Source organism: Arachis hypogaea, chromosome 12, assembly GCF_003086295.3.
Source record: "Arachis hypogaea cultivar Tifrunner chromosome 12, arahy.Tifrunner.gnm2.J5K5, whole genome shotgun sequence".
Lineage (NCBI taxonomy): Eukaryota > Viridiplantae > Streptophyta > Magnoliopsida > Fabales > Fabaceae > Arachis > Arachis hypogaea.
In genome coordinates, this window is record NC_092047.1 from 88490223 (window position 1) to 88496874 (window position 6652).

At 34.3% G+C, this 6652-nt stretch overlaps 1 long non-coding RNA gene and 1 pseudogene across 1 annotated transcript; one reads left to right on the forward strand and one right to left on the reverse strand.

Annotated features, from left to right (window-relative positions):
- Positions 1-405: 405 nt before the first annotated feature.
- On the reverse strand, positions 406-1900 carry LOC140177058 (uncharacterized). The gene is made up of 4 exons (XR_011868702.1): positions 1398-1900; positions 1177-1295; positions 815-1079; positions 406-730 (listed from the first exon to the last, which is right to left on the reverse strand). It is a non-coding gene; the product is annotated as an uncharacterized lncRNA (long non-coding RNA).
- Positions 1901-1945: 45 nt separating this feature from the next.
- On the forward strand, positions 1946-4648 carry LOC112727665 (large ribosomal subunit protein uL6c-like; annotated as a pseudogene).
- The last annotated feature ends 2004 nt before the right edge of the window (positions 4649-6652 follow it).

Here is a 6652-nt window from a genome sequence, read left to right on the forward strand (position 1 = left end):
TTCCAATTTCAAATACTCCACCTCCGACAAGTGCTTCTATCGATCCAATGGTTGGTGCATCAGCAGCTACAGCTTCAAGGTTGCGTAACGCCATGAGTTTTGTTCCAACTCCGGAGTTCAAACCACCAAGAAAATTCAACAAATGAACACTTTGCTATTTTTCTGTTAAGATATTTTGCTTTTAAACATTGAACTTTATGGTTTCTGATTTCCATGGTAGTTAAATGCTCTATGTTGTCTTTTGATCGTGTATGTATTTTGGATTATGGTAGTTAAATACTCTATGTTGTCTTTTGATCGTGTCTAGTTTGACACAGACAACTTTGGAAAACAATTAACCATGTGGGAATGTTATTGTTGAATGTTTCAAATTCTATTACACTTCCTTAGCTACTTAAAATAGAATTACACAAATCTATTCATTTCTTCATTTCTTCATCATAAGGTACAGCAATTACAACTTTTGTTTTACACAATATTCAATTGTAAATCACTGCTTCCATACTACACAAACAACAATTACAATTACTGTAACAACAACCAACAACAAACAAAATGCTAGTTTTAGAGCCTTAACTTCACACTCCAACTTTCTAAGTTTCCAAGCAAATTTCATTCTCCACTCCTCCATTTCAAAGCCATAATTACCTCTGTCACTTTCTTCTTCTTCATCAGCCAATTTGTCAGCCCACATAAAGAGACCACACTACCTCTTACCAATACTCTGCAACTACATTTCATGCCCATGGAGAAGAAATGTTACAAATTTAATAAGCAACGACGCTAGGTATATTCATTAACAAAAATCACTTACATTGTAGTTAGGACAACCATAAAATGGTCTCCCTGGATTCGCCTCTGTTCCTGACCACTTTAGGACGGGTCGGCTACCACACCCACACCTATCTAGAACTCGTTCCTGACTACTTCTGGTGGTTCTCCTCCCACAGCTTTTCTCTGAACGTCGGTTACTGGAGCTACTAACATGGTTGCTGCCTCCACCCATCATGACCCACTCCACTCAACTCAAGCTCAACGGTGTCAGAGAAGACGAAGGAGAGCAGAGAAGAAGAAACAGTCTGGTTTCTCGTGATAAATTAGAGATTAGGGTTATAAATGATTTCAGGGACTAAATTGAGTTAAATAAAGATAACTGCTACATCAGATAACCGTTACCTATCCAAGGTGGCCCCTCTCCATACACGTCAGCGTGCTGTTAAGGAATATTCCTCGAAAAATGCTTTAGAGACGAATGTGAAACACTAGTGTTAAATTCGGGGATAATATTGAGGTCACTACAAGGTCAGAAACCACTATGAGGTTTAACTCTAAAATTATCCATGATTCAATCACAATATCACAATTCACAGCAATTAAGTTTAGAGAGCATTAATTACCACAGCTAAAAGAGTGGGATGTACCAATGAAATATTTTGCAAATCAAAAGAATTCAACGGACAGGAACAAGGCAAAGAGGAAAATCAGGATTGCAGATATCAAAACGCAGATCAGGCTTGGTTTCGATGCGGGTTATAAATGGGAAATTGCAACTGCAGTTACAAGCACCAGATCTTCTACAACACTGAGGAGTGAACTCGGTGGCGGCGGACACAGGCGGCGTTTCTGAGCAGAACAGGTTTAAGCGAGCCGGATTGTGTTGAGACGCGGTGAGGAGAAGCTTCTTCGCCATTACCGCGTGATCCCAAAGCAGCAGTGATACTGAAAATGAGCTGTTGACTTTGGAGGTCTGATCGGAACTCGCAGTCTTCATCTCCTTCTACTTCAGTTTCTCGTCGGCAGTCCATAATCACCGGCGATAATGAAGCATGCAGCAGAGGATGAAGCGATTTGGAGTCCGGGTAGAAGGTGGGTTGGGTGTGGGTTTCGGGTAGGCTAGAAGGGCATAGCCCAAAGACCAAAAAGAAGAAAAACGGAACCCATTCTGATTCTTTTCTTCGTTTGGAAGATGTAATTACTAAACTACCCTTCATTGATAGCCAGATAAGTAGCTAGCTACTTGGATACGGCTTTTTACTTTGTTGGTGGAAGAAGCAGCAGCAGAAGCTTCTGAGTTCTAACAATGGCTTCCTCGGTTACCTCTTCTCTTCAAATCAGGTAAAAAAATTTTACTTTTGTCTCTAAATATTACTATTCCTTGTTTCTGTTACGCAAATTCAGTTCCTCTTCAAGCAAATAATAATTCACTGTTGTTCAATAATGCTGATTATATGGTTTGAAATGTTGAATTACAATGAACTCAAAACCCATCCATTATGGAAATTCAGCTTCCCTTATCATGGGAGCACACAAACTCCCAAACTTTGACGCTGCCCTATTTTTCTGAACTCTCTCTGATTGCTTCAGCATGTGAATGTGGTTTTTCTTTTACTTCTTGTACAAGCTTGGGTCAACTAATTATGTTCATACTCGGGGGAATTTGTGGGTTTTGAGTAAACTGAGTCTGGTTGTCAAGATGACCATAATTTTAGATAATGACGTGATAATTCATGTTATTGGATGTCAAGGAATGAAAGATGCATTCTGGGTATTCGGTGAAATGCTTGTGAGGAGAAGGGAAGCATTGAGGAATGTTTATACATTTCTGAAATGTTTTTCATAGTGCTAGAGCTACATGTGAAAGCTTGAAGAGGACTTCCACACGAAGTCTTCTAAAAAGTTCTACATGGTTAATAGATTCTTCTTGTTATCGTTAAAAAGGGCAGGGAGGATTGGGTATTATTCTTATTATTGTTAGTTATTGTTATTGTTATTGGGTGTTATTGTTATTGTTATTTAATGTGAAGCGTCTTGTCTTCTAGTAGGACATTGCGATTTACCTCCGTTTGAAATTACATTTTGGATACTTAATTAACTTGAGCATCAAGTTAAGTTTAACCAGGCTTTGTACTTAATTTTGGATTTTCTTGGGTGTTGTTTTTTCTTGATTATTCATTTGTTGGATTCAATAGAGTGGTACAACTTATTGCATGATGGAAACCTATTAACTCAAATTAATTAATTTATAAATTTGAAAAGCCTCACTGATCATGTGCTATCCTATTTCAGCAATTTGAAGACAGTCTTTTTGGGTGAGAGAAATAAGGTCAGAGTTTCAACTCTTCCTGCTGCAAATGTTGGTTTCCGTAGGATGACTACAGAATGTAAGGAGTCACGAAATTGGGAAGCAACCAATTGAAGTGCCATCCAATGTTAAAATCAAATTAGAAGGGCAGGATATACAGGTAAAAGGTCCCCTGGGAGAACTTGGATTAACTTATCCTCGTGAAGTGATTGTTGAGAGACAGGAGTCAGGGGCCCTAAGGGTTAGAAAGGTGGTCGAAACTAGAAGGGCTAATCAAATGCATGGGCTTTTTAGGTATTTCATTTTACCGATCCCTCTTTTAATTTTTTAAGACTTGGAACATGTCATCTCTGTTTTTATCTCAATACATGCTACTTGTCGTTGTACTTATACATAATGCAGTTAAACAAAATTGTGCTACAAGATTTAATCTATTAGTAGTAAACAATACTACTTTTTTACTATATGCTATAAATTTATAAACTTTTATTCATCTGTAGATGTTAAATTCTCATTACAGGAAAACATCGATTAGGATATGTCTTTTGATTTCTAGACGCCATAGCAACTAGGATATGCTTTTCCTTTAGGTGAGTTAGAACTTTCCATTGGTAGATTTAGGAATTGGTTGCATCCTAAAGGCTTTAATTTAAATTGATGCTTACATTTTCCAGATACTATACATTGACTTTCTTATTGTTGTCAGAGAACCTTTTCATTTGTGCATATACATACTCATATATTAACTCCTGCATTCCTTCACGAATAAACGAATGAATGTTATTAGGACGCTTACAGACAACTTGGTCGTTGGAGTATCTAAAGGTTTCGAAAAGAAACTTCAACTGGTCGGTCTTTTGATTTCTAGACGCCATAGCAACTAGGATATGCTTTTCCTTTAGGTGAGTTAGAACTTTCCATTGGTAGATTTAGGAATTGGTTGCATCCTAAAGGCTTTAATTTAAATTGATGCTTACATTTTCCAGATACTATACATTGACTTTCTTATTGTTGTCAGAGAACCTTTTCATTTGTGCATATACATACTCATATATTAACTCCTGCATTCCTTCACGAATAACGAATGAATGTTATTAGGACGCTTACAGACAACTTGGTCGTTGGAGTATCTAAAGGTTTCGAAAAGAAACTTCAACTGGTCGGTGTTGGGTATCGTGCCATGGTAGAAGGAAAAGAGATAGTGCTGAATCTTGGATTCTCTCATCCTGTTAAGATGACAATTCCTGATGGCCTGAAAGTGAAAGTAGAAGAAAACACCAGAATCACCATCAGCGGATATGACAAGTCTGATATTGGCCAGTTTGCTGCTTCAATTCGTAGATGGAGACCCCCGGAACCATACAAAGGTAAGGGTATCAAATATGCTGATGAAATTATAAGGAGAAAAGAAGGAAAGGCAGGGAAGAAGAAGTAACCGTGGCTTCAGTTTTCATTTTTTCATTTATCTCATGTTGATTTTCTCATTTGTTAGTAATGAAAAATACTAAAGTTCCAAGCCAAAGAAATTCATATTGATTATCTTAAGCTAGACTCACATCTTCTCTACTTATGGTCTTTTAATCGTAGCCAAATTTATTATAATGTCAATGTAATTAGTGTGGTTACTGGTTAGGAAAAGAAAACTATGATACAAGTTTTTCTTCTGGTGAAAGGTAACGGATTTGAGTCTTGTAGTTAAAAAAAAAATATTAAAGTGTTTTTTTTTTTTTTGAAACAAAATAAGTTCAACACAGAATAGTGGAGCAATGGACTCTAATAACAAGTGCTACATAGAAATATACAACTCCTGTCAACTACCGAAAGGATCACTATCGATCCATTCTTCATAGCTCAGAAATGTCCGCTTTATTACTATGTCAACACCTGCTTCTTTATTATTGAAGATCCTCGCATTACGTTCCACCCAGACATTTCAGATCACTGTGAAAAACCCAATAAGCCACATTTTCTACTCCTGTTTTTGCTTATGCCTACCAGTCCAACTCTCAAACAGTTTCCTAATGGTACCAGGAATAGCCCAATCCTCCCCAAATCTCCTCAGCCAGTTGCACCACACCTGCCATGTGAGGTCACATAGAAGAAACAAATGTTTGACCGATTCTATCACAAAGAGTATTTATCCATTTTAGTTCCAAAAAATTTTGGACTAGACACTTTAGTTTTAATTAAAATTAATTTGTTAGACAGTTTAGTCCCCAACATTTAACTCTATATGTAGCATTGATCCTTGGCCTACTTGACTCCATCAATTCCTAACGAAACTGGCCTACAAAATATGTTAAGCTGCCATGTCAGATGTTAAGCGTGACGTGTACGAAGGAGACAAATTAGTCCATGGGTAAGTAACAATCAATTTAGTTCCCAAATATTAATTGTCATGTAAATTAGTCCTCAAAATTATTCATTACAAGGATAATTACTCGTCCATAAGATTAAAATTATAATTTTAAATTATTTTTTAAAAATTAATTTAAATTATAATAATTTGATTAATAAAAAAGTAATATGTTATGCATTGTTTGATTTTTTTTAATTTAGTGTTAGTTGGATTAACTCTAAAATAGTTATTAATCGATTTTAATAATTTACTTTTTTCAATGAATCAGACATATATACTGAATGTGATCATAAATAATATAGTAATAGTCAAATCCACCAACAAATATATTGGCTATTATGACACTATAAAATAAATTAAATATAAAGGCTATTAGTACTTATAAATCCATAAAATTGCATAGTCTTTGATTCGTGCAAGGGTTTACTTATCAAATAAACTTAAAATATGAACAAAAAAATTTATAAAATGGACCTAGCATCACTTGAAAGAATCATGGAAAATAATCAACTTACCTTATCATCCATGAGAATCATTTCTATGTAAGTCGTCTTGTTCTTGTCAAATTTGGTTGGGACTTTCCATAACCTTATAATTCTTGCCGTTATTTTTCAAACTTTTTTCATTACATAATCTACCATAGGTAATACTGTTATAGAATCGTAGTTAGTAGCCCTTAGGTATGAAAAATAATAAACAGAAGAAGATCTATGTCTAAAGTATAAACTTTCTACATGATAAATAATTGTAACAATTCACTATTAATCCTTTTATATATATATATATATATATATATATATATATATATATATATATATATATATATATATATATATATATATATGGTAATAATTAGCAAATATTTTCAATAGAGATGCTTGCTACAATTAGGTGAAATTTATGTCCTTATATTTTATTAACCTTTATGATTAATTCAATAGAGATACTTACTCAATATATATGTTATCGACATTAATTATATGCCAATATTTTTAGGAAAGAGCTAAAAGAGGAGATATATAAATATATATAGTATTATTGCTATATAGGAAACATACATAAATTGCTACATTTTTTTTATTATATTATACAACTTAAAATTATAGTATCATGTTATTATTAATTCTAGTTACTTGCTATAATTATATCAAATTTAATTATAACTCTAAATAAATAAAATAGATAACATTCAATATTATTTTTTTTCTTTT